The 27,614-nt window shown below is 38.8% G+C and overlaps 1 protein-coding gene and 1 long non-coding RNA gene across 12 annotated transcripts in view; both read left to right on the top strand.

The window, feature by feature from the left end:
• Positions 1–27,614, top strand: part of LOC111263465 (RYamide receptor) — a 154,247-nt gene that overhangs the window by 44,021 nt on the left and 82,612 nt on the right. For 9 of the 10 annotated variants that reach the window (XR_015312306.1, XR_002682249.2, XR_015312305.1 and 6 more), the window contains one exon: positions 1,592–1,720. The gene's annotated coding sequence lies outside the window, so the exon portion shown is untranslated. Of the gene's footprint in view, positions 1–1,591; positions 1,721–2,271; positions 2,415–27,614 lie in introns of those variants that run through there. The other variant, XR_002682248.2, reaches the window with a different exon arrangement.
• Positions 6,443–27,527, top strand: LOC147753074 (uncharacterized). 2 transcript variants are annotated; one of them, XR_015312307.1, is made up of 5 exons: positions 6,443–6,788; positions 6,941–7,054; positions 25,717–25,730; positions 27,275–27,381; positions 27,459–27,527. It is a non-coding gene; the product is annotated as an uncharacterized LOC147753074 (long non-coding RNA). The 2 variants fall into 2 exon arrangements; XR_015312308.1 differs by lacking the exons at positions 6,443–6,788; positions 6,941–7,054; positions 27,459–27,527 and adding an exon at positions 24,900–25,505 and having other exon boundaries at positions 25,717–25,850; positions 27,275–27,359.

Below are 27,614 nucleotides of genomic sequence, written 5' to 3' on the forward strand. Positions count from 1 at the left end.
AACGCTGATAAAGACTGCGATGAATGTAGACTGTGTATAGTCTGTAGCTGTTGATATTTTTGACTCCAGTGAAGCATCTGCACAGCCGGCTCGCGTTTGTTGTAGGTTCTGTTGCAGGCATCGACGTGAGTTCCGCTATCCCGATGTGTAAAGGGCACCTGGAATGATATAAATGCGTGTCCGGGCGTGTTTATTTGATATGACATAAATTTCAGCAAACCAAAAAGGGAATGTGTAGCCGCTCTAGCGGGGTCGGTCATTCTCGACAGAAAAGTCGTTCGTTCATAACCCCTTATAAATTCGGAATTTGCACGGAATGAAGACGGCTAGCATAGCCCAATAGGACTCCCTAGGCCAGGAAACACACCCCACGCAGCAAAGCTGATAACTAGCGGAATATATATATTTGATACTGAAAAAAATTATTACGTTACTACAAGCGCTACGAGATCAACCGCAATGTTATACTTAGGTTTTCAAACTGCATATTAATGCCACAGATGTACATTTACGGTAATATCGCTATAGACGGTATTACCGTCTATGGCGATATTACCGTAAATGCGAAGCAATGATCTAAAGGATTGTAAGCATCGCACACTGTTCGGATTCAAGTTAGCTAGTGTGCGAATATCTTAGCGGTTCTTCACTGCAGGCCGCACGTTTGAAACCACGACTCTTGTGCCTCGTACCTTTTGATGACATGTGGTGGTAATTTGTATGTGACTGAATATGTTTTATACTACAATTCGATAGGATTCGAATAGGAAATAGGACCGAACTTTTTCTAGCTCAAGCTGAAGCTGGGTATAAGATAGGCGAGCATCGCTCTACTGGATAGTCTCTGAGTCCAGCAAGATCACTCGTGTTATACTACTACTCTGGCAATAGTTTAAACTGATTCCAAGCCATTAATGAAAACGCTGCAGCTTCTAATTCGTTAGTCAGAACGTGATCCATAGAAGGTTTTCGGAATAGTTTTGAATAGGAAATTGCATGGAACATGAGATAATTAACCGAGATGCCCAATTTGAATGCAACCAATGGCATATTTTTTAGGGATATGAATGCACGTATGATACACACTGCTCGCTAAGACTGTATATTTCGTTTGCTATATAACATTGTCGAGCACTCTGACTTCCCCAGCACTTTTTATGGGAGAAATGTTTAAAAACAAGGGCGTAACAAGGCCTGTACAAATCTCACTTTATTCGCAATCGTATCAAAAATACCTGCTATCACAAACCTTTAGTTAAGGGACAGAGACTGCAAATCTATCTTAGTACATTTCTGTACACTAAAAAGCCATAGGCACACGACACCAATTCGTACGTAATGATTACTTCAGAATCCAGGTGTAATTTTATTTCGACCTGGGTGCATCGCTAACATCCAAAACAAACATTGTGTATTGCTATTGGGCGCTGTGTTTACCTAATACACGTGTTCCCTTCGATAATGACACTGCAGTCTTTTAGACGTCAGGCAAAGAATATATTTAATTTTTCTATAAAACAACTCCAAATATATTTTAGCAAATAGAAGATAAGTATTTTTTTTAAGTAACGACTGATTTTTTTGTTTCAAGTTCTATATCCGGCCGATCAGACAGTTGCTTCTCAGCACTAAACAACGCCTGTCTACGCTCGGGCTCCGAACTTGGACCACAACGTACCCCTAAGATTAGCAGGCAAATAGCAGACAGTTATGAATGAAGGTAAGGAATAAAAATATTCAAAACAACTGTAGGTATATCACATAATACTTTTAATTTTAAATTTCTTAAATTAAAAAATTTCAATTTTTTAATTTTATTGAGATTGGGATTTTATACCTTTTCAAGCATTTACCTTAGAAGGAAAACCGTTTTGTTACTAAAGCAAGGCGATGGTAATAGACTGAGCAACGAAAGTGCTTTCAGATAATACATGAACCTGATAACAAAAAAAGAAAGCAATTTTCAAAAAACATAAACTAAAAAACCATTGCTCGAACGAATAGAATTAATCGCAACTTGTCTAAGTTGACCGACCCTATCCCCAAATGACTAGGTTATACGGCGACACTAACCGCGGCAAATACCACTTAAGGTTGCAAGTATCATTGAAATTCTTTGACAAATTTCGCCTTTCATGAAAAGTCAAGCAGTTTGAAGCAGAATTATCAATTAGTGCCCTCATACGATTTTGCTCGCCACGAAGAAACGCAATCGAATATAATATTGAGACCTATTCTGGGATTTTATAATGATTACAATTTGTTTTACAGAACCCTCAAATGAAACGTTATCCTTACGGTGACGGCATAAACGACATTTTCATAAAATGGTACCAACTATAAAAATGCCTTATTACCAATTAAAAATATGCATAAAACAAGCGTCAAGGGCTACAGCTGATACTGCCTGATTTTAGTAACGCGTTTTTATTCTATGATAGTCTTATTTGTGAATTCTTAGGTTATTTTTAATATGTGTTATCATGTAAGCGGTAGTTTGTGAAGGCAACGTACAGTGACTAGTGCAGTGTAAAGCTCATTTGTCCCAAAAAACGTCGTGCGTTGCTTAAGAAATACTATAGATATTTCACGCACAGAAACGTAGCAAATAGATTGACAGAAAAAAAGAGTGTTCTGACGAAGCTGTCTAGTTGAAGTAGTCTAGAAGAAGTCTATGTAAACACACACACTTAAGTGGCCCTGAGAGTTATGACGAATCGATTGAAGCTTGCAGTTCAGCTGAGGTTTTGTTTGCCTGAAGCAGTTGTTCTTTGTCCGATCGAAACGTAATGCGGTTCACGTTGTGAAACTATTAGTTCTTCTGACCACGACATTATGGTAATGTTAGAAGTGTCACAATCTGACGCTCATTAGGCTAAGGCTGGACATTGCAAATATGGTAACTTCTGGTGGGCTAGTCCTCTTGGTGCGTTGCACTAAATCAGGATAATCTCCATTTGAAGAAATATACAGTCGTACATATTAGTTCAAGTTTTATTCATTAAAGTTAATTAATATACGTGCCTAGGCGAAATGGCGTGCAGTATTTAAACAGATAACGCAACGCACGTCTCCAAAAAACCGTCGTTGCAGAAATTAGCTGTCAACAATCGTCCGAAGGGAAGACGACGCATTTGTTTCAAAATGGTCTGCATAAAAACTTACTGATCCATCCGCAAATTCTTGAGACAACTAAGAATATCCTAAGGTAAATAAATGCCATTCAACATCGTACTTCCTTATTTGTCAGAATCGTAACAACGAGTAAGGATAACAAACCTTTACGTACCGGCGTAGATCTCGCACAGCTTTGTGCTGTTATTTGAAATTGTAACAACGCACCGTATAAAGGCGTGCTATCATGTTCACTTCATGTTTCTAGATAGATGCTTAGCTATGATGCATTGTTTTTTAAGCTAGTATCACATCGCGTACGTATCTGTGTACTTCTATACGTTTTGTCATAGCATACATTGTATCAACTGAACGGTCATTGCAGTTATACAGTAGCCTCCGAGGCCTTCACATGCCTATAGTTAGAGTGCAGATTGCGAGCGATGACACTGTTTTGTTATGATTTCTGCTCCCATAACAAGAGTTGTCGAAAACGTGGCCATTACTTGTTTATTATATTTCTAGTTGAATTTCCCATGGTATTCGGGCCCACGGTCGCCCAAATCATTTGTCAGCATATGAACGAAGCAATCCATTATTGAATACAGACTTCTATATTGCGAAAATTGATGGTACCGCCCTTTCGTATTAAACAGGATTCGTTTTAGATTGCCGTAGGCTAAAGCACTGCATAGTTTGGTAATCATATGCTGCTCGTGTAGCCATTCTGTATGCAGGTCATAGACCTTTTTGCTCGTATTCCGCTATTTTTACCAAACAAGTGAGCAAACAAACTGTACGGATAGGCAGTAATAGATTTCTCTTAGTAGCACGTAAGCATGTACATTAATAATAAACGTAGATATAAAAGACGTTTTACGTTCTTTTTAAAAGAATTACCCGGATGGAAAGCACTCATGCAATAGATATGTACGGAGAAGGAACACCAAATTCAAGAGTGATCGTTTGATCGTAAAATACGTTTATTGGAAGAACAGCGAAGTTTTCGGTTTGTTCCACACTTCCATTTCCGGTCTCACCTCCTAACTGACGGTTTGCCATTTTCTAAATTTATGCTACTTTCTAATAGGTTTAGACTCATCGTGTTACAAGTAGAAAGAAGGAGACACTATAGTTCAATCACTCCACTTAATTAAAATGAATCGCATTGTCAAAAAACGTGTATTATTTATCCTTAGGCAACTTTACATCTTCATATTTATGGTATCATGCACGACTCTAATGTTTATTGCATATGTTGAGACAAGTCACGTATTTCGGTCTCGTTATTCAGTAGTATCTACAAGGGCCCGTAAGGTGGGCTGGATCATCGCGTGATCAGGCCAGGCAAATATCGTTCGCTGTGCATAATAAGACAAGGTTTGGATTTCAAGAAGACGTTTTTATGTACTAAAGCTTGTAGCACACCCGTCTTCAAATGCTATTTTGTTTCGAAATATTGTTCCCCGTATAACGATAATAATATTTATAGGCTCTTAGGTAAGACATTTGAAGGTCTGCTTAGTTTTGACAAAAACCTTCAAACTAAAAAAAAATCGATACCCTTACGAAAGGGCGTACTTGCGTAACAGCTGGGCAATTAAAACCCACTGCGACGATGGGAAATACTCAAGTATGAAATAAGCGAACTATATCATCGGGATTTTGAGATATATATTATAACAATCTAGTTCAAATGGGCTTGAAAAGCATTTTATCCATCGGCAAATTCGTCCGCGCACGTGATCCTATCGAGGCGCTTTCGTTTACTAAACTCATACGCAACACGAGATGCCTGTAATAGATACGCTTTGCTCGTTCCTTTTTTCTCCGTGCAGACGTGTTTTAAAATACTTTCCTTTTCAAATTGATTAATCAAAAAGATTAATATCTAGCATTATAATGCTACTAATCGATCTAAGTTAGGTTGTTTGCCAGTGTTTGGACGGAGCCACTAACAACGGAATATACAGTTCTGCAATCTGCTTTCGTATGCAAAAAATATATTTGGGTTTGTAGTCAACTGACGTAGCCAAGATTCGTAACACGCCTCGACCGTCCATACGTAAAAGTGATGTTACAAGCCAACCTCCAAACAGTCAATTTTACGTATGGACGGTATAAAAAATCTGTATTAGACTTAACTCTAAGGGGGCTGTTTTGTAACGACACGTCTAACACGGTTAGACTCTCACTTAATCTACCAAAGCTAAACGGGAATTACACAAAGACTAAAATGCGCATTACTTGTCTAGGTGGCCAGTAAAGAGCCCCGCAAGGATAAAACTATAAGTAGTTAAGGTGGACTTCATGAGTGTCGAGGTTAGTTTACCCAGTAACCGGCCTGGGTTTTTTTTCAATGGCCTAACATCTAATTTCATTTAGCTAAAAACTATTAGTTTGAATGACACATTTGTCACCTGCACCCTGTCGCTTTCGTAGTCATAATATGGGGGGCTATGAATGTCTTTATCTTCGAATTAAATGTTATACATTTTTCCTAATCGAACTCCCGTTATGGCGACAAAGATATGAAGCCGGGTCCACAATCAGCTGGCCACGGGAAGGTCCTCGGCTGAATCAGTCGCAGCTGAAAATGACGTATGACAGTGTTCGAACTTTAGCAGTTATTAGTTTGAAATTAGAGTTTGCGGTGGCTACCTTAAACTAACGTCAAACTAAGCCATACATATCGTAATCTAAAATTAGATTTTAGTTTTATTTAAGTGTGGTTTACGGTAGCGTTCATACGCTGTTGCAGGTGCAAAATAACCTGCGGTTAGCAGTCGACTGATATTCACTCAATACCCAGCTAAACGAATTAAGATTTTTTGTATCAGCTCATGTCATCGTACTTCATGCTTAAAATATATTTTTTTGGGCCGTTGCAAGAAACTGCTGTGTTTTCAAAAGCCAACTTTCATCCCGCAATAGTATTAAGACCACTATTATGCTTTTAGTAGCGCGGATGCTATTCTGGTTACGCCATTACACCTGGCGTAATGGAAAAACTGATGCAAGCATCTATTTTTACTATTCTTTTAGATCAAAAGGGTTAGTTCACACGTATCGCGGTCCGCATATAGATTAACAGATTGATAAGAGAGCACAGATCCAACGGTGTAGACCAGCGAGACATCAAAGCGCCGCAACTCCTCATAGAACTGTTTCAATTTCAGATTGATGGCTTAGAATTCCTCAGAAAAGAAGCGGATGGAGAGTCTTTAGTACCCGAACGCATACGCCTCCTCGATCACTATTGTTGTACAATTTATCTTCTTCTCGTAAGCCTACTGAACTGCCCGTTTCTCCCCGTTTCCTGGTGGTTAGGCAAGCTTAATCATTCTTGATCAGGATTGCCACCATATGCCATCACGGGTGAACTCTTAACGTTTTTATGAAAATACAGATAATCCCTAGATTATACTGGAGGACATTCAACAGGAGTTGGAAGCTTGCTTGCCTTGGCATACCTTTCAAAGATGTCGCCAAACATGCCTTCGAAGAGTTCCAAGCCTTTAAGGCTCTTCACATCTATTACAGTAGCTTTGCTAAAAGTAGTATTTGATAAAACGGCTCAACTGTACCAGCTAATAGGCCTCGCTAGTGTGAACTTTACTCATATACTTCCGTCCAGAATTTTTTTCAGAAACAAGACATACTTACCGATTCAGGTAAAGTTCCTTTAATTAGGTTGTCTTTACCGTTACCGTACCCAAACACATGTATAATTACTGCCACATTAAACAGATGATTTGATGTAATCAACACAAGTAGACAAGATATTCTTACTTACTCTCGCGAAATATTTTTGATCGATCCGAAGGATGGATACCCAGTTCAACTTCAACAAAATCCAGTTCAACGAAAGCATTCTGAAGTGTGGCAAATTGAAATGCGTGCACGGAGTGTTAGGCGATAAAGGTGAAGACCGGTTCAGGTAAGAGACTCATCGTAAAAAAATAACAAACATTCTCTACTGTTCAGATAGTAATATCTATGAACTCCGTAATAGCTTTCTCGAGTACTTTATTTCGGGATATTAGGATAAGTCAACATCAGATGATTGTCAAACTGTTTGAAACCAGAGGCCATCAAACTTTCTTCTTATTACGCCTTCATTGGATTTATGCACAGTATGAAATATGTGTTAGTGCTAAAATATATTTTCATTTCCCTTTTTATTGAATCAAAAAACAACGTGAAACGATCTCAGATCATTTTAGCAATCGTAATTGAGGAACTAAAACGAAATTTGTTTGCATAATTAATTTAACGAAAGCATTTAGCTGAAGTCAGATTCTTTTTGCTTTCATCCTCATTTTTTAGCCACTCGTTTTTTTTTTTTTTTGTGAAAAAATTTGTGTGAAATGATCTAGCACATGTATAATGTCATCAAGTCTCACATAAATTGTTAGCTTTAGCACGTTTCAACTGTTCCCACTGTCTTTTGAAAGCCATGTAGGGGAACATCGACGAATGAACAACTCTATAGTTTTGTTTCTAGCTCCACATGCCGTTAATGCTTTTCCTAATCCATTTGTGTTCCCACGCGACATAGCGCGCAATAGCCATACACCACGATAGTATAGGTGGCTTCATATACATGTAGAAATACTAAGTGGTCAAGAGACCGAACGGATTAATTGCAGAATGGAAGCCACATGTGATAATGCACGATAATATCTATAGGTACGTAGACTAGTTTCCTTTAGCAGCGCTTCATAAATTGCAGTCAGCTCTGACAGACAGCTTCGACCTACTAGGGTCGTGTGAATTACTCCAACCGTCATTTAGTCGGTAAATTTTAGTTTTGTGGCCTGCAAACTATCAATGAAGTCAACCGATATCTCCTCTTTAACATTGTATTTCAGATAGCACTCACCGTGCCGGTTGTAAGGCCCGTCATCTTTGTGTTTAGTGAGGGGTCAATCCTACTGCTGTTTTTAACGGCCAGTGAGTTCGAGACATTCAACTTTTGATTAGCTGCTAGAAGCTGCGTCAGTGTTTTTGTCGCTGTCACGCTTAGCATTTTTGCGCAGCAGAATCTAGACTACCAAGTGCTTACATCCTATAAATAGGGTGAGATGTTATATGGATAAAAGTTCCTTGCTAATCAGGTGGCCTATACTTGTTGAAAACTAAGCCAATACCATGTCCAAAAGGCCTAACATTACCTCAGCATATCAAGCAACCTAGGTTAATTTTATTGCTTGTTGCTTAAAAATGTCAAGGCGTGGTCCATCTTATATCACAGTAATGCTCAGGCACAGTTTCAGGCCCATTGAAATCGTTCATGCAATACTGCACATATTCTTTAGCAACGTGTGTACGTTTCCTGCGCGTATTAATCTCCTCTATTGAAATAATCTATTTTCTTTTATCTTGTTGTGGCAATACTCCGAGCAACTTTGTATCATTCATTTCTTCTCCATAGGGTACTTTACAGTGAGCTTTATCCGTTGTTTACGGTCTTTCCAGCTAATCGTATCCTTAATGCTCTAGCATCAGAGTATTCTAAACACCGAAGTCTTTATAAGCATGGATGCTTGCCATGGACATCACAAATAAGATTAGAGGTAGTATTCTATAGTCAAATGTAACTCTATTGTCTAGACGTTCCGCCTTACTCATTTATCGTATGTATAACTATCGTACCATAAAGACAGTGCAAGATGAGCTCGTAGAATTTGTCATTTAAAAAGACTGCGCATTCCACGAGAGATCCGCTTAGAGCTGAGTGACTAAATTAATCGAGACCCCTGCAACGTCAAAGAATACCGTTACGCCAGGCTCATTTGTGACTTGCACTGTTTCAGTATGGTCTATCGGCTCCATACCACTGTTCTAAGCGTATATCAGTAGCCTACGCAAAACATGCTTATGTCCTAAGCTCCGCCTATAAACGCCTAAGAAACATTTTCTCAAGAGCTTTAATGACTTGAAAAGTTTGCACGATCACCCGATATAATCTAATGTCACACTTAATGGGTCCAAATTTTAAAAACGGCAACTCGTTAGGAAAAACGCCAGACTTTTGGTACCTCTTTCAATTGTTACAGTAGCCTGCTTGCTAGTATTTCTTCTGAGGCTTTTTGCGTACCTTCTTTCATGCAGAAATAAATTTACCTGTCAAGGCTGTTTCTTCAATTCTACACATCTTCTTCATTAGTTCTGTGTACTCGCTCGCTTGCTCAGACTTATTTAATTTTGGTATTCATTTTCATATTTTACAGTCTAAGCACGAGTGAACTTCTTCAATAGGTCAAGATGTTCATACCTATTATCGAAATCCTCATTAACGGCACGGATTTCAGTTTGTGACTATTTTTTGTGACGTTTTGTTGTAAAGGTATTCAGACCGACCAGTTGAAGTCTTCTTTCTTTTCCATAAGCATCCCGCCTCCATTAACCTCCATAACTTGATTTTCATAGTCCTGCTCGAGAAATCCCAAATAAGTTTGACGCAATCCACTTCGGCTTGAACTTCTAGTCGGGGAAAGTCTTTGATGTTATACCGAAGAAATGACTGCGAAAACTTGTTTACGCAAAAGAAATTTCCAAGGGCATTAAAATTAATTTACCAAACAACAAACCTATGTCAATCCGTGATGTTCTTGTATTTCTGACGGTTGCTAACGCTAACACAAATTATTGCTGCCATATGCCTTTGATTTCTAACAACATATCTTAAATTTCTACATCTTAGCTGAGTTTTATTCCATCAGGGATAAGGTATTGTCAATGCTAATTTGAGCGTTCTTAGTAGGCATTGATTTGCAATTTTTATACGAAGAAGCTAATTAAAAGACCAGCCTATGGAAATCCTCGTCCTTGGTAATGCATCGTTTAAGAGTAAACTGTATGCTTATACCGACTGAAAAGAGAAATGAATTTGTTAATCACGGCAATAGTGAGAGGGTCTTCTGAAACGGAAATGAAGCAAATACTAATAATATTATGTGTAAAATTATTTGCGAGAACTGTTTTCGGTATATAAAGTTTAGGCATACGTAATGTATTCATCTAAAACTAGTGAAACGGAAAACACGCTCTTTGGAAAGTCCCATCAGCACTCGCTAACCCCAACTGAATCTTACCTTAAAAGCTCCATTTAGCAGGACGCCTGGTCGACTGTAAAAAACTAATTGGATTATTAGATGCATCGTTGCGTAGATGCGCGTGAACTGGGTGAAAATGGAAGGATAAATTAAGAGTAAAATGATGGGAGTAATCTAGACATGAAAGAAAGTAACATTGAAAGCGAGGTAGAACACACTTTCGAAACAAGTTAGTGTTTGAAGGAATAGGCGGAAAAAAGAAAAACGCTCAATAGGATAATACTTTAAACAATTGTAACAATTCTATTTTTTTGAATCGTTATATTGTAACTATCGACAACTTACGTTGTAATCAACGCTCAACTGTACGTAATTTCTGATTGAGTTGCATTGTCTATTTCTAGAGACCTGTATTGAGCGGTTCCTTAAGCCTCTAAAGCGTTGAGCTTATTAAACATAAATTAATAAGAAAATATGAATGGAATTATATAAATAGTTGTTATAGTGATCAATAAAATCCGTTTACGTGTGAACACAAGAAATTACTTCTACGCAATAGCTTGTTCGTTTACGTCATCACACTTCTTATGTAATACAACGCTGTAACGTTATAAACGTAACTAATTTTTAACTGTCTCTCTTTCTCTCGAGGCATTTCTGCAGTTTATAAATATTTAAGGACATTTCGACTTTGAGGAGCTTAATTTCGCGGTAGCAGAACACAATTTAGCGAAGATAAAAATCGTTACGTATGAATACAACAATAGAACGCAGAAAAACGACGGATAGTTATAGAAGAACTTGTGTGTGATTGGCACAAACAATAATTGACTAGACGGTTTACGGCTGAACGTATTACAACCTCTACGTAGATTGCTGATTAGCTGGTGGAGCAACGATCTGTAACAGATCAGAACCTGTGTGCATTTACACCGATTTCGGGCGTAGGCCACCTCTAGAGTTCGTTGCGTTGCTATGAACGGAAGGTATAATTACATCGACACGAGGAGTGCTTTTTCAATATATTTTTCATAGGACGCTTTACAAACACGCAACAATGACCGGCATAAGCCTTTGGAATTTTTTATTGATTACATTTGTGCTTAATCTGAACATAATAAAAAAAAGCAAGTACTTTCTTAAGTTATATCATATTTAAATAGAATCAGTCTTAAACTGAAACACATGTTTTTTTTCCAATAGTTAACGTCTGTTATTATCAAATAAAATCACTTACTTCGAATTTTCTGGGATGCTCAGTTTAGGAATTTGTGGCCTGTCTGTTGTTTCTGATAGGTCTGCCACTACACAAAACACTAATACGATCTAATGTAGTATTTTTGTATCTTTAAACCTGTCTGATCTTTATAGCGTAAAATGTTATTTAATTTTTCAGTGCCTAAAAGATTAGTACATACTGTTACAAAATCAATATTCTCGCGCAGAAATTGCACCAGACAAAGCATCGATACTAGAAGGTATCTACTTATCTGTCTAATAATTTGAATAGAATGAGAGATCGTGATAGCTAACCGACAAATATTTTTTTTAACTATATATGTAATACTTGTTGCAAGGTGGCATTTTAGAGGCGGAAAATTAAATCCTCCACTCCACTTCTCAAAGCCATAAGTCAAAGCGATACACATCTTGTTTATTTTTCCTGTATTTATTTTTTCAGTATGTAATTTTGAAAGGAACAAGACACGCGTAAGTACGAGTTTAGCTATTCAAATCAGCGAGCCCTATCTAATGGGTATAAATTCGCATTACATACATTTTCCCAACGAGTGTATCCGCAAACCTTAGTTACATTAGAAACATTCAAAAAGCTGAATCAACCAGTGGATACAACCCATTCATCAGGTCGCCACAGCCAATAAATGCAAATTAATAGTCTTTATTGCTACCTTAGCTAAGACATGCTTTAGTGTCTTATACATTTGCCCCTAGAAATATACCGGAACGATATTTCTAAACCGTTTAGATAAATTTTACTAAACAGTACATTTTCGTACTACTTTTACGCTATAGCTTGTAAACTTTTCTTTGAATGGGTTTTACCGCGATTGAAAGCTTTCAGGGAAGATTCGTTTAACGCATAAATAGATTTTTCACAGAACATAAGATCTATTTCCAGAGGTCGCAGCCATCTAGAAAGCAAAAATATCTTATTCTAATCTCTATCTAGAGGGTTCACAGAAAGAGTGTCGTTTTTTTATTGATCGTAGAATATGAAGTGAATTGCTGATTTAGCTCAGTTATCACTGCTTTATGAATTCTGAGATTCCCAATAAGGTGCAGTTATAATCTCTGCACTAATATTTAACTCGTCTAGGATGTTTGGAACGTTTCCGTTCTGAAAAGGCAGTATTGTGAAAATGAAGGCTACTCATAGACCCTTTAATACCCAAAATGATTCCCACCGGGCTCCGCTGAAACATTCGTCAAAAACGTTCCGTAACAATGCAGAAGCTTACTGCTTTGTACTGCAGAAATTTATTTTAAGCTGACCGGTTCTCTTACTGCAATAAAAGTTCCTTCGATTTGTCCGACAAGCCGCGTGACGTTGAGTATCTGTAAGGGCATCTTTTAACATTACTATAAGAAGAAGTTAGTAATTAATTATCAAAGTTGACATCAGCTAGAGGTTTATACATGCGCAGCTTTCGAGTCAGATCCTAGCAGTAGTCGCTGTATAATCGTTAAAAATATGGGCTCTGATGTTACCAGAAGGCGAATTTATTTCAAAGGATAAACATTTTAAGAAAAAAAAAGAGTATAAATACAAGCTTCCAGAACCACCCAGGAGTCATAAGAGGCGACATCACCAACTTTCTTTCACTTCCAAAAAGTCCAGCCTTTGTTGCAAAAAAAGCTTCGTGAGTTCCCCACATTAACACCAACATCGACCAAAAGGCCGCAGAAATTCTCGGTGCCACTTGCTTCTCTACAGGACAGCGTCGTCCCAGCAGGAGCGGTCCTACCTCATGTCTGCAACCCCTAATCCTCGATGCTTTAGTGAGTCAAGCTCTGGTCATAATAAATGCTTGCATGGTTGCCAAGACATGAACCAAAATTATCGGACGGGTGACCTTAAAGCAAGCTTAATTGAAGAGATTGAAATTATCGGGCCTAATATCAGTCTGTTAGCCTCCTACGTATACCAACTGAAGACCAAGTTAATGCTCGTCCTTGTCGAAAAGCGGCTAAACATGTTGCATACGGTACAGTTATCTCCCTTTGGTGCCTGCAAAGTCTTGAACGCAAGATTAGACAGTCCAATTTCAGGCCGCCACAGGGAATGCTGGATCGCCAGTCCTTCGTTGAGAGCGAGCTACGAGAGCTCGACCATCGACGTTTTCGCGACAAACGTATACGGAGGCAAAGCAGAGTTTCTCGGTAAGGATCATTCACTCAGAAACAGAGCAGAAAACGTTCTCGTGTCTACATTGCCATTGTTATCCATCTAAAATTGCAACACATACTCGTTTTCGAAAAGAGGAAGAAACTCCTCTCGTTATAGTTGAATCTGGAAATTCTTAACGAGTGCATAGTCGAAGTGCTGACTACGCTAAATCTTATCAATATCAGTCCGCACAATTTCAGCAGGATGAGTACAGGCTCCTGGCGGGGTTGTGTACCAGAATAAGAACTGCAGCCAACCCGCAGGTTGTGTGCAAAAAGATCCCTGCCTAAAACGTGAACAGTTTTTCCTGTCTTAAGGTACTTCTTTTGTCTAGCGGTAAAAAACTTTTCATTGCACCTAATGGAAAGGTTCAGACAAGCCACGGTAATGATGTGTACTATCAGGAATCTGCATCTTACTTCCACCGATACTGCTCTTCAGCTACTTGACTTTAAAACAGCCCTAGTGGCAGCCTACGATATACCGATCATATAGGAAACCCTTTTCTTCTAAACATAAAATAACTAATTCTGTTGAAAACTGCTTGTCTTAAGCGTGTCTTCGCACTCTATTGAACGACACTAATCTGCTAGTTTAGCTACTGTTCCAAAATAATTCTGATCATAGAGGATTTAATACGACGTTTCGATGTATTGCCTACTGCTGTTTCAAGCCAATTTTACCCACTACAAAGTCACATGAACGACACTTCGGCTTGATTGTCTTTACTGGTACCTTCCAAAAGGGACGATACATCTATACTGTAGAATTCTGCGAATAATTTGTTGGTAAGGGATAAGATGGCATTCAAATCAAACCATAAGCGGGTAGGGTCTCACACCTGGGCGTAGTCCTACAGAGTAGCTCAAATGTACAACAACCTAGTGACAACGTTATGCGTTCATGCTTTCAGAAACATTGAGGAGTTGATACATAGGCCCTTTATTAATCATTTAGCTGTTCTCGATCTATTATACTTCGAGCTAAGTGAAGCCCATGCCAAAGCTCTGCTCAAAAATACACTGTTCTGGAATGAACCGATGCATGTCTGATTGATAAATTAAGGAATCTGCGTAACAACACTATGTGATGCTGCTCGATAGTCAGCTACTATTAGCAGTGCAGATCTTACTATAACTAGCAGCTAAATGCCAGATGCAATTCAACTCCTTACGACCCAGCAAACATGATCGACCAAGAGGATCCTTATGCTTGAATCCTATAATGTTAGTCGTTGTAAGGCTAAGCATTAAATTGAAACAGATGGACATTTTAGTGATGTCCTTGCCTATACCAAGAAAAAGCCGTTCTGGCCGCTGATAAGAGTTCAGATGCTAAACTCGTGGTGTTCCATGCCGCCGTTAACAACCGATCTAGGAAAGAAATGTTGGCCGCCGAGTAAGTTAACGAAATTAGACAAACGATTGCTTAATAGCTTCTTACGGCGTTTTATGAAAGCAATATGCTAGTGTGTTCCATCCGATCTGTTCTAGGCTTTAGCCTGCCCTGAAAGTGAATCAGATGACCCAGAATGAAGAATAAAAACTTATTCTCACGGGTGCTGCTGTTTACTTAGATACCTCATTAGCCGGTTCGATTTTTTATGCACTATCTTAAGTACATCATGTACCTAGGTATTCGCGCTTAGCTAGGTGATGCTAGGATGTGCGCAGAGAGCCACAGATTGCTTTTGTTTAGTATCCAGAAAAAGATTTCCGTCACTGACGCCGTGTTTGACGAGCATCCACGCCGACTTGTCAAGGTCTGATGACAACGCTACCAGAATGGCGTCGAGGATTATATCAGGTTATAATTTTTAGAGTGGATAGTAAGACTCTATTAAGGCTAACCGATTTCTAATTTCCTGTCCATTGTGATTTAGTTTTTGTTCCAGTACGGATAGTATGTATGATATCTATGTAACCTCCAAATCGTTTCTATTTATTTATACCTCTGCAAACGGACAGTCTTAAATATCAGAAGCTCAACGACCATATCAATGAATTGAGCCAACTGATGGACAACAACTTTTTGTTCAGATTTACGTTTTAGCCTTAAAAAAGCACTTAATAAAACTCGGAATGCTAGAAGAGTCTGCTTTTTTAAACTCTTGAATATAAACTAAAAAGCGTGTTGTATTTTATTGATTGATTTCATTTCTCACTTGCTACGCCTGTATACGGAGTAAGCTTCAAAGCTGACAAGGGCTTTAATATCCAAACACGGAGTACATTGTGCATGCTTAGGTTTCTGCAAGGTGCTTGGTAAAGTTTTCTACTTATCGCTAATATCAAAATTATGTAATTTTGGAATTCATAATAAAGCCATAGTCTGGCTGCTTAGCTCTTTAACTAATAAACAATTCACGGTTCCGGTAAACGGAAAGCTGAGTTTAACAAAAGGTTGTCCATTTAGGGGCACTATTTAATATTACATAAGCTAACTTTAATGTCCCCGGTGCTACCGAAAACATTGTGTAGTTTAGTAGGGATTTGTTGCAACGTGTACCACACAAACATCAGCCATCAGCAGTCTCTATTTCTGCATTTCTAGAGTAACTCTGCTAGCTTTCATTTCTTTGTTTTTCGTAGCAGTGATAGAGAATTTGAGGACAGCACGAATCAGTCATCAGCGGAGTAATTTTTGTGTCATTCGGGTACGCTAAAATTTGTCGTGATAAGAGGAAGCTAAATACGTAGTCAGTTTTTTATGAAAGGTTTGTGACGCTAGTAAGTACCTCAGGTACGTGTTGAAATACGCCTTAACAGAGTGGTAAAATTTCAATAAGTACATCCCTCAGTGTATTAAATCCGCGTAGTTTAGGATTACTAAACATGTATAGAAATCTTAGCACGCAACACGGTCTAATACTGATTTTTATTCTTGCATTTTAGTCGACCTTTTCTAATCCCTTATATGATATTGGTTCTCGATGGACCGATGAGACATAATTGGGCGGTACTGTCGTACTCAAGAAATAGTAGGTATAGTAATCAAGCATTAGATAGGAAACTGGAACTTATAACAGTGTGTAATGATCTACAATGATATCGGAAACTTCCACTCTTGTTAAAGATATGGCAGTGTGGTAAAGCTCATCTGACTAAGTAGATTTTATATATTTTTCTATTAGAACGAATAAATAGTAAATTAATAAGATGTAGCCGCAGCAGTCTCTTGAACGTTGGGAAGCAACGATAACTTAATTCAAAAGTATAATCAGAACGACTTTTTACCTAAAAGAATATATATGAGCTAAAGCTTTGACCTTTCATTCCGACTCGTGTATCGTAGATCGGAAAATGGTAGAATAAACGTGACACAATAAACAGTATTCTGGTTGAATTAGGTTGCACCTAATAAGGCGAACAAATTGCGCTGCATCTGGTTTTATTGTTCTACTGAGCTCTTCTTGTTAATTTGAGAAACACGATATCAACTGAATAGCGCTTGAAGATTTACCGCCTCGAAAAGAACTAATTAGAAAATTTTCTATTTATCCTTTAATCCACACTGCATGCGAAGTCCCCCTTACTCTGCAACATACAGCTGGTTATTACCCCAGAACGATCTTACGGATGCAATCCGCTTTGCTATCGTGAACAGCTCTACTGTAAGCATGTGCGTCTTTGACAATGGCGGCTCTCTCTGTCTGCTATAAAAAAATTTGTGCTTAAAACAACAGTCGATGAAAGCATCGGGGCACCCTGAATGCAGATATGATGTATGTAGAAGATCGGGAGAAGTTATAAATATTAGAAGACCTGTGGCAAACGTCAATAATGCCATAAGGAACAACTTGATTCTACTTGGTGATTAGTGGCCCAGTAAATAAAATAATGATAAACGTGGAAAAACACAGACATACGCAAGTCATGCTCCGGTCATTCACTACTCACTTTCAATGAGCAATTTTGCCCAATAAAATGATGAAGCCCTTGTTTATGACACTGAGGGACGAACACTTCAGAGGTAGACATGTGTAAAAGCTGAAGAGACATCTTACGACTTTTCCCCAATTCAGCTCAATGTGTCAAAAGCACGGCTAGGGTTTACTCATGCAAACTTTTTTTCTATCTTGCTTAATGACCGAGTTTAAGTTCGGGATGACCTGCGAGAAAAATTGTACTGTGAAACTTTTTGCGTCTCAAGGTTGTTTTTTGCATGTTTAGAAGCTTAGTTTGCTTGGAAAAAAATGCTTTTCGTGATGCCTGATATCTAGCTCTGATAAGCGCGCTCGCTTGAACTCACTCGTTTTCAATTATCTCTAGGCTTTCAAGTAGGCAGACTAAAAAATTATTCATCGTACATTTTAATCTCAAAGCAAATAGACTTAGTTGTTTCTCTATTTATCAATGTATTCTTGTAATGACGGAGCCTCAAGAAAATAAATACCTGACAATCTGTTAAACTGTGATCGATTCAATTAGATGAACGATTAGGTTCATTTGGAAGCTGAATATATATTAGTAACATTAGCTAATATCGTTTTTTTTTTAAGTTTTCGGGCAAAAACGATTAGAACCCTAAGGTCTAAAATTTCGAAGATCTGCTGCTGGTATTTGTCGTGGTAGCTGTAAGTTTGGGTCACGAGCAGCGTAAGAATGCGATCAATAATTATATCTCTGTCGTGTTTGACCTAGAGTTACTCCTTCTATCCATTTCGACTTGCACGTGTTTCGAGGTGGCGCTGCTACCTGTTAAAATACATAGGTATACAGATTTATGTTTTAAAAAGTAAGTAATTGTTTAATTCGGACAATTTATACAATTCGTTTAAAGTAGCACTTTTGCAGATAGCGATTGGTAATAGGTCATCAAAGCGGTTAGCTTGTACCGCCATGCTCATACCGATCATGAAATAATGTTGTGCATTACCTAAGATGCTCAATAATCACCGACAATTGGTCTTCCAAACGGTCACATAACATGAGAGGCTTCTAAAAAATACTCGTAAAGACGTTTGCTTTTATAACAACTAAAAAGCACACGTTTTAATTTAAAATTGTTCTATCTATAGTATTATAAATTGTGTTATCAGCACTATAGGGCAGGGGTGAAATTGGCAGTAGCATGTCACGACTTGTTTCGCTACAATCATGAAGGGCAAATTTTGAAATGTGTAAGGATATGTGAGCATACGATAACAACTTGTGCCTGTTCCCACAAGTCATTTCTTATGAAACATTTTACATGTGTATACTCATCTATACTATAAAACAGATCCAAGCATGTAAGTATTTTTTTTTTTTTTAGAAAGGCAGCTATAGCATGATGTAGCAATATGATTCTTGCTTGACCCGTCTATCTGACTTCGAATCGGAATTACCGTATGGAGGTGTATTGATCAGGATAGGCGCATACAACCAACGATTGCACGATTAGCTCTAACCCGAAGTTTGATCCAGATCAGCTGTTCAAATAACGTTATCATAGTTAAAGCAACATGGAAAATCAATTCCCTTTAAAAGTATTAGGTTATGTCCTCAAACTTTTTCTAAATACATAGATTATCCATGATACGTTCAACGTGTATACATATCTACGTATGCTTCCTAAGAAATTAGTGTACTAGTCTCTTTAATTTTTGTCAAACACGACTCCTTTGAATGTGTCATAAGCTTTGGTCGCTGCAAATATAATGTTACCCTTCAATAGGTACTATCAGGTTTCTTCTAGGACCGAGGGGTGAAACGTAAGGCGCTCACGAGGGTATACATCCTAAATACAGAATGACATAATATGTGTTTTCCTCAAAGAATTTTATCTTTGTCTTCTGAAGTTGAAGATATAATAGCTTTTTATCTTGCCACTCATGCAGGTCGTATGAGTAAAGATAATTCGTAAAGGCAAATTCATCTAAACATATAAGCACTGCGTACTTGGCCTTCGAAAAATACCTTGTATATGAGGTTTTCGAAGTTCCACAACATTCCAATAATCGCGATCGAGAAGTCGCACTAATAAGGTAAACAGTAGGTACTTGTACATAAAAAAATTGTACGCAACAAATACATCGAACAACAATAAATACTCGATGTACCTATTCTGCATATCTATAGCTAAAAACACGTATCTTACAACTTTCGTTGCCTCATTCATCATTTGGTAAGAAGCAACAGCAAATAATTTCATAGAGGAAAGTTGTTCGCTCTAGAGATCTCTCTTGGAAGTGGTAAAAGTTACAGTTATCTCTAGCGGTCGTCCAAACCGAACGCGCTTACTGATGCCGATATTTCGCAACTGCACAGTATCTCTACTGAAATCATAATCACAGTTACCATAGATACATTTTACGAAAAAAAGAAGAAAATTTAAGTTTTAAACTAACAATTGACCACAAAGCGAAGTTCGCAAAAATATATAAGTGAGATCGTAAAGTTAAGTGTGCGCCTTGTGTACCTTTCGTTCATAAAAGTAAGCTAAGATATAGTATACGTTTTAAAAAAGCGCTTTACAATATCAATATAATAACTTTACAATATAATAAATTGCTTTTATTAGATTAATTTTGTCTGCCGAAGCAAGCTCTTTAACTATTTTTAGCTAATAAAAAGCGCCATGTTTGTTAAAAGTGCTTTTTTACACGAAATTTTACTCTTAGCTTAACGCTTGAAAAGCTCTAACGGAGATACTAATATAAAGTGGAATATGTGCGTGAACTGAACGATCACTAGGTGTTATTATACTAAACACGGTCTATTCAGGCATCGGTTGTTGGGGGGTCACGCGGTACGCCACACCTTGTAATACTTTTTTTTTTTTTGAAGCACATTAAGAGCCGCTATCGGGTTATTCATTGCAGCTACTTACCATGGCCCAAGACTCTTGACGTCGAAGAAAACCACGAGAACCACGAAATAAAAGAAGAATTTTCATTCACAAGTAATTTGTTACTTTTCGATTTGGATTCCTATGATTGTGCACACGGAGGTACTGCTAAACACGAATACATGCTTTTTTTTACAAACGGAAAACTATGCATAATCATTTTGTGCAACTGACTAGTCTAGCTGATACAACTGTACAAGGAACGGCGATTAGAAAAGAGGCTCAACACGATCGTATGTTAGTGTATGAGCTATCCAGGCTTCACAGCAGCAAAAGCTTGCCAATGGTGGTCTCTCTTGTTAGCCGACAAAGGATATTCCGAATGTGCCTGTTGTGCGATGCCTCAAAAGAAGAGTTCTTAAGGCTCTATCTAGTCGAAATCTATCGGCCGGAATTTTCTCGAGCTTGTTTTAGGCTTAGGAGAATGTTTTCCCGCTGTATTCACACGGACTCCCTCAAGTCCGAGGTCGTAGAACATCTTTTTGAGCATTAGTGTAGAACGGATTCTTGCACTCACGAAATGCTATTCCCAGTTTGTTAACGATTAGCATGACACGGCATATTTATCTCGTGAAGCAATAATATCAGATAACGAGTTTGCTCATAGGGCGAACAAATGCAAATACTGAGTCTATCTACAACCTCAGCTGACTGACCTGCTATCAAAGGGCAAACAATCCAGCCAAGAGCAGCTTAGACTTCTTTCTAAAACTCTGTGAACATTGGAGTGTTTATGGTGCAACGAAGCTTGAAACGTACAGGCAATTTAAGCTTTTACTTTTATTTTTAAATTTGTTAGATGACAATAGATAATAGCTCTCTAGTTGAACGAAAACCACACGCGGCTGGGCCATTTTGTTTGTTCGATTGATTATTAAAAGTAGACGAAGAAATAAGCTCGCAGCAAATTAGCAGCTTTGACCTCTGTGGTAAGGATGTATCCGTGATTACATTCCGATCAATTTTGTCTTATGTTCTCTCTGGTTCCCAATATCAAATAACGGTTCGTGGGTCCTCTCGCCGATGAAACGAGGCCACGCCAATTAAAATGCTTACTGGATTTTGCTTGTGAATTATTTATAGATCAATGTATTTTTATCCATATCGACGGCGGCAGACCATATAACATCTGATTAGTGTGTCGGGGCCCACTAGGTGTCCATCGGATAGTTGTTTGTGGCCGTGGAACCGGATCTTTATTTTCTCCTGAAGTAGAAGTTTGACGATATCGTATTTGCCTAGTTTAGTTCTCTTTTTAATTCATCTATTGATCTAGTACATCAATTTAAGCAAGTTATTCCTTAATACATATTCCGATCTTATCGTAACACACTTGTAGGAAATTATATTCATATTGAGCACCGGCGAGAAGTGGCTTGGCATCTTGAAGAGTAGGATAAAGCGTCACGAAAAGGCCAATGACGATAGCTCTTACCTTTTTCGAAGCCCGATGTTTTTAGATGCACTCGGCTTCCATCTGCTGTAGTATTAATAAAGATAGATGCAGTTATCTACTTGTGCATACTTCACCTTGCCATCGAACAGAACAATACAGGATGTCGCATCCGAATCATCCTACAATCTAGCATATCTAGCCGCTTATGCTATATCTTGCTGGATTCCTATGGTCGATTAGGGGTTTAGATGACCTTCTGCGGTCCGCCGTGAGTCCGACTTTCGTTGGTTACTATTCATTGGGTCGCAGCGGACGTCTAACTGGGGCGGCAGGCGGGAAAGAGAGAGAAATTATGGCACTTTGGTTGCCCTTCATTTGTGGAATGCAGTAACGCGATACGGCGGGTACCAGCCCATTGAATCAAATAAGCCTAATTGCTGATATACTGATAAATATCTTTCGGTTTTTAATAATAGGTGAGGCTCTAGGTAGAAAGTAAGTGGAGTTTCTTTTATTTTTTCATATCTGAGTCAACTAATGGGTAGGGAAGCCCTTGTACGTGGCTAGAGTTAGGACGATTCCACTGTTATACGTGTATTGGGTGGAAAAAATGATTGAGTGACCAGTTGGATATGGAGCTGAAGTTCAAGACACGTTCAGTGGCTGACATGTAGTCGCAGCGCGATTAAACCGGCACTATTGTCACACCGGCGCAAAAATGTCATCAAGTTCGTTCAGATTACGGATGAGGCTAGCCTCATGAGTAATAAATTAATCTGTAAGATTAAATATTGATTAGCGCATAGCGACAAGCATTAATGAAGTCGCTAACAGTTTACTCACTCGTATATATGATAGCGCTGAAGGTTTAACCTTTAACGTAGAGTTTTACGAGAACGATTAATGATTTAGCACGGACACAGCAAGGCATTATCAAAGGACGGTCGTTGAGGGACGTTAAAATAACCATAAAGGTAACGGCGAAGCCTCTTTAGATCGAATTATCGGATTCTTAGAAGGCTTGATGATGCTTCAAGACGTGGCTGTCAACTGCATACTAGACAGACACGATGACGTTGAGGCCCCGATTTTTGTCACCTTCGCGAAGATTCCCACACTGCTACAAGTCCAAAGGACAGATGCCGAACAATTCCACGAATTATCGGATACATCGCTTGCTAAGGATGGATAAGCATACATATAGCTTTGTCACACACCCAACATTATTTGCTTATACGCTTGCCTGAATTCGCTGATGACCTACCTTTTCTATGTTCTAGATCGTGAAAAAGAGCCCGATTATCTCTATCCTAAGTCGCAATGAAACAAAGCGCGCCTAATTTTTTTGCGATATTTCCTAAACGTTTTCGATAATCGTGTGATTTCGATTGGAATACTTTAGCCCAAAGCACAAGGCCGCTATTTCAAATAAGTGTTTTAAAAGTTTTAGATAAACAATACACAGCCTCTATTGGCGAACGTCTACGCAGTATTGTCAATGTAGCTATTGGAAACTTCACATAGATCTGTGAAACGTCGTGGATTAACGCGACTAGACAGAAATGTTACAATCTATGTCCCTTCGGACGAACATCTTTTGCTCGACCAAACACTTTTTGACTACCTGTAGAGTTAAAATCTTTCGCACACTCGACGAACTAAGCTCGACGCTTCAGAAAATTTGTGACGCGTGATCGACTAGCCAGCAGCCTATACACTAATGCGGTAGGCCACGAGTAATTCATCTATAGGTTCGGAGGCGGATTTACTAAATATCCCTCAGAGATTGTTTTATCGTCTATAGCATCATAGGCAATGCGCCCCTCTTTTCATCAATCGCGTTATTATAATAATTAAGACGAAATAGCATGGCAGCGCGAAAGCACGACCCGAGCTGAATGACGCCTTCGAGTCTGAAGCGCTTTTAGGATCTAAAAGAAATGAGTGTTTGGTTGACAACAAAGCGGACAATATCAGGTCAGAATCATCGTTTAGCCCAGCGCTAGCTAAATAGGCACAGCCCAAAGCGAGCTTTCCGCGACAATAAAAAGATTGGAAAAAACGCCACATATTAGCGAGTTATTAATATTGTACACCGAGCAAAAGTACAATTCGCGTCGTTCCTGTGGTTTCATTACGTGCACCGGCCACGCCAAGGGTAGTTTGCATTTACGGCACTCTTACGGGATTAGTATATGCCTTGCGACTCATCATGAACTTTCGCCGTCGCAATATGTTATTCTCGGCCGGCATCTTGCAAGCAAACTTGTAGTGAAGGCAGTTACACTTAGAACAACGCAACCTTCTTGTTTTTCCTCTGGTGTATGGACGAGAAAGCGACGAAAAAGAGAAAGCGGGTGTACTGTTTAAGACGGCCAGTTGAATGTGATAACGGTGGCCCGTAAGAATGCCGACTTCTACTTTACTAGCCTAACAAAGCGTATATGGTCACTATCATATGTGGACGATCTATTATCGGCTTTTTTTTTTTTAACATTTGCGTCAGTGCTGCAATATGGGTCTAACAAAAAAGATCGTAAACATGTCGGAGAAGGCAAGCATAATGCCCGACAATTTTAAAATAAGCAATCTTATTTGTCAAAACTCTGGTGGTGAAAAGGTGTCTATTCAAACGATCGCACTTAGCAGAGCGATGTCTCTCTAGCGTGGGCCAGTCCGTATAGAACTCGCCTTCAACAGGTAGATTGTTTCATAGAAGTTCTACTGCAACCATAAGGCACAATGAAGGTTCAGTGTGGCATAGAATCAAGATCATCGTTAGCACATCATCAATGATGATGTGCTAACGTTCTAAACGTAGATTTTTGTAAAACCAGTTGCGCCAATGATGGATGCATAAGCGATACGATTCGAAAGGTTTGCTATCCCTGTTCGTGACGTAGGTTAAGTTGAAGTAAGTTTAGGCAAACTGTCTCGCCGGCGCATTTCTCTGCTTTTGCCGTGCTGAAATGTTTACGTATTCGAGAGACCGCAATAGCGCAAGCTTAACTGCATATGCGAGGTGTACAACAAAATAGTTTGTCAAGTTGCAGCCAAAGCTACAGCTGGAGTTTATAACGATAAATGAAATAGCGTTACTAAGTGCAACGTGGACAAGTCAACCGGCTTGCAAAATGTAGCACAGTGTTCCAAACAATTCTAGAGTGATGCCCAGGTGGTTCTCTGAAAACGTACTATATGCTTAGTTGATGGAGTCATTGCCCGATTCGCTACACCAGCTTTATGGTCAAGTTTGAACTTGAGCTCCTCGCAAAGCCGTACGCGTTTACAAGAAAGGCCTAGGCTAACTTGTTCCGCTGCTAAAGATCAGTGACCCATTCATGCGTATACGCCCATCAAAATAAGTTAGCCAGCCCGTAGATCACTGCTTGAACTACAATGTGTATACCGAAAATCAAAAAAAAAAAAACACTCCCGCACATACGAAAAAGTGTGAGGGTGCTTTAGAGGAATGGCTTGTTACTCACTGGCGACAGATGTTTCCAAGCGTATCGTCATAGAACAGCAAAAGCGCCAACTGATTCGTGCATTGTATGCAACGCTGCCGAATGAAAATGTGACTCACACGACCAAGAGACAGCGGACGTTAAGAAAAAACTAGGGCGCATGTTTAGGACTAACGCCGTGCTGAACTGGATGCTTCAAATGAAGACAGTTGAACAGCAATTTTTGAGTACGTGACGAACATTATAGAGCGTTGAATGAAAAAGAGGGTTTCCTTTGTGGTTAACTTAAGTATCGGCGCATGGCCAGAGACAGAGCAAGTTGTAAATTTAGTAGGTACTGCAGTTTGTAAACATTGGCTAAGGTCCACATTATAGTGGCAAATATCTAGAAGTGAGGCCCAGGGTTCGTAAAATAATTTATACGTTTGTTCCTTACAGGAATTATTCAGTTGGTGGGTAATCGTTGCAAGGACTGCTCAGGAATACGGTCAGATTTGCGAAACCTAGGTCGACTTTTAATGACGTTCAGGCCGTGCAAAGTTACAGATCTCTCCGACATTGGCCTGTTGGTGGTAATGAGAGCTAGTCTAGACTATGGGTCACCCTACTCATTTCGATCGATGCACCTATAAGTCAAAAATTTAACCACGGACTCGAGTAGCTGTTTGTCGCGGCATATAGCCAACCCAAATGCATCATCTCCTGTAACATCCCCTATATTTAAGATAGCAGAAATACGCTTCGTTGAGCTCCATCGAGAAAAAAAAATCTTCATTTAACAAGGATACTGCACCATATTGTCTTAACCGCACAGAAACGTTCATTCACAGAAAAGGCCGCTCAGTATTCCTCACAACACTGTATATAGTAGCCGCGTGCCTGACTAGCAAACTCAGCTGGTCAGGCTACATATAGCAGCAACCAGTAGGTCCAAGAGCGTTTAAGTGGTTAGCTATTAATAAGATTAGTTCCTGTATCTGGAGCTATATTTTTTCAATAATTACCAACAGTTATTGATCGCCTTAACGAAAAGATCTATTCGGGTAGTTTGGGTTCTTTGATTTGTGCTGGTAGATAGCAATGGAACACACAGAAACTTTGGGAACTCATGGGTGAGAATTCCTAAAATTTATGAAAGTTGTTTAATTTTGTAAATCGAACTTGTGAGCCGAACATAAAGTAAAGCAGCAAAGTAGGCATAACACTTTGACCACAGTTCGAAGCCCATCTTTATGTAGCGTTTATCATCATCGTACTTCACTTAAATGGCCACCACAGTTTAGACTTGGGTTTCTTTCATCAATCAGTTGCTGTACTAGAGTCAGCCATAACATAATTATGATTATTTTGCTCAAGTAGCCCTACAAGCAAAGATATCACTTTTCCAATCAAAAATAAAAAGAGCAGCTTCTGTTGGCAAATGTAATTTTCTTACGTATTATACCTCCATGCTCGATAGATTGATATTCGTAATAGTTATAATGGTGAAATTTAGTTAATAGCTTGTAACATTCCTACACGACCACCAAAAAATATGCAACTTGTTTAAACTCTTGGAATTTACACAGTCGTGCTTAAATACCTTGAAGGGACTCATTCATTTTGCGTGTGAGCTTTACATATACAGGTCATTTAGATCTTATAACTGGCGTTTCCTCTGTCTCTCATATTGAACAAAAAACTACGTTGGAAGTAAGGCACCATACACAGTTTAATTACTATGTCTTTGAAAAGTGCTAGGTTTTATTAAATTTGATATCGAAACTTTCTTTATTTCACAGAAAGCGGTAAATATGTGTAAGAGTTGCTCATAAAAAATTCAGATAATAAGCTAGCAATGAGAAAGAAAGCGAAATCTGTTTTGTCTCTTTGAACTTGTCTACGATTTGTTAACAACCTGGTTGTTTGGAGTGTACAGGAGAGACCGTTTTTTTTCCACATTTACAAATCAATCGGCGCCCGATAATGAACTCGCCTGATCTATTCGCCACTCCAGATAATAACGTACAGAGGAGAGTCGACGGACCACTGCAATTGACATCCTTCAAGGCGGATTCTTATAAAAAGAGCAAACGTTTCTGTCAGGGCTGCGGCAGCATTCAGGTATATCTGATACATGAAATTGATAATACTAAAAGGCTGATGTAGAAGATCGGAAGCTAATTCTTTTTATTTCGCAGTTAGACACCATTTCAACAAAATGCGGCGTTCAGAAAGAAAGCGTGAGGAAACCCCTCTGTTAAAAAAACGTGAGTTTCAGTTAGAGGAGGTTTGTGCTTTGCTAAAAGGGGCAGTCTTTCTTGACCAAAGCATACTGTATCGTTCTTCGCATGATA

This window comes from Varroa jacobsoni, unplaced genomic scaffold (genome assembly GCF_002532875.2).
Source record: "Varroa jacobsoni isolate VJ856 unplaced genomic scaffold, vjacob_1.0 scaffold_767, whole genome shotgun sequence".
Classification (NCBI taxonomy): Eukaryota; Metazoa; Arthropoda; class Arachnida; order Mesostigmata; family Varroidae; genus Varroa; species Varroa jacobsoni.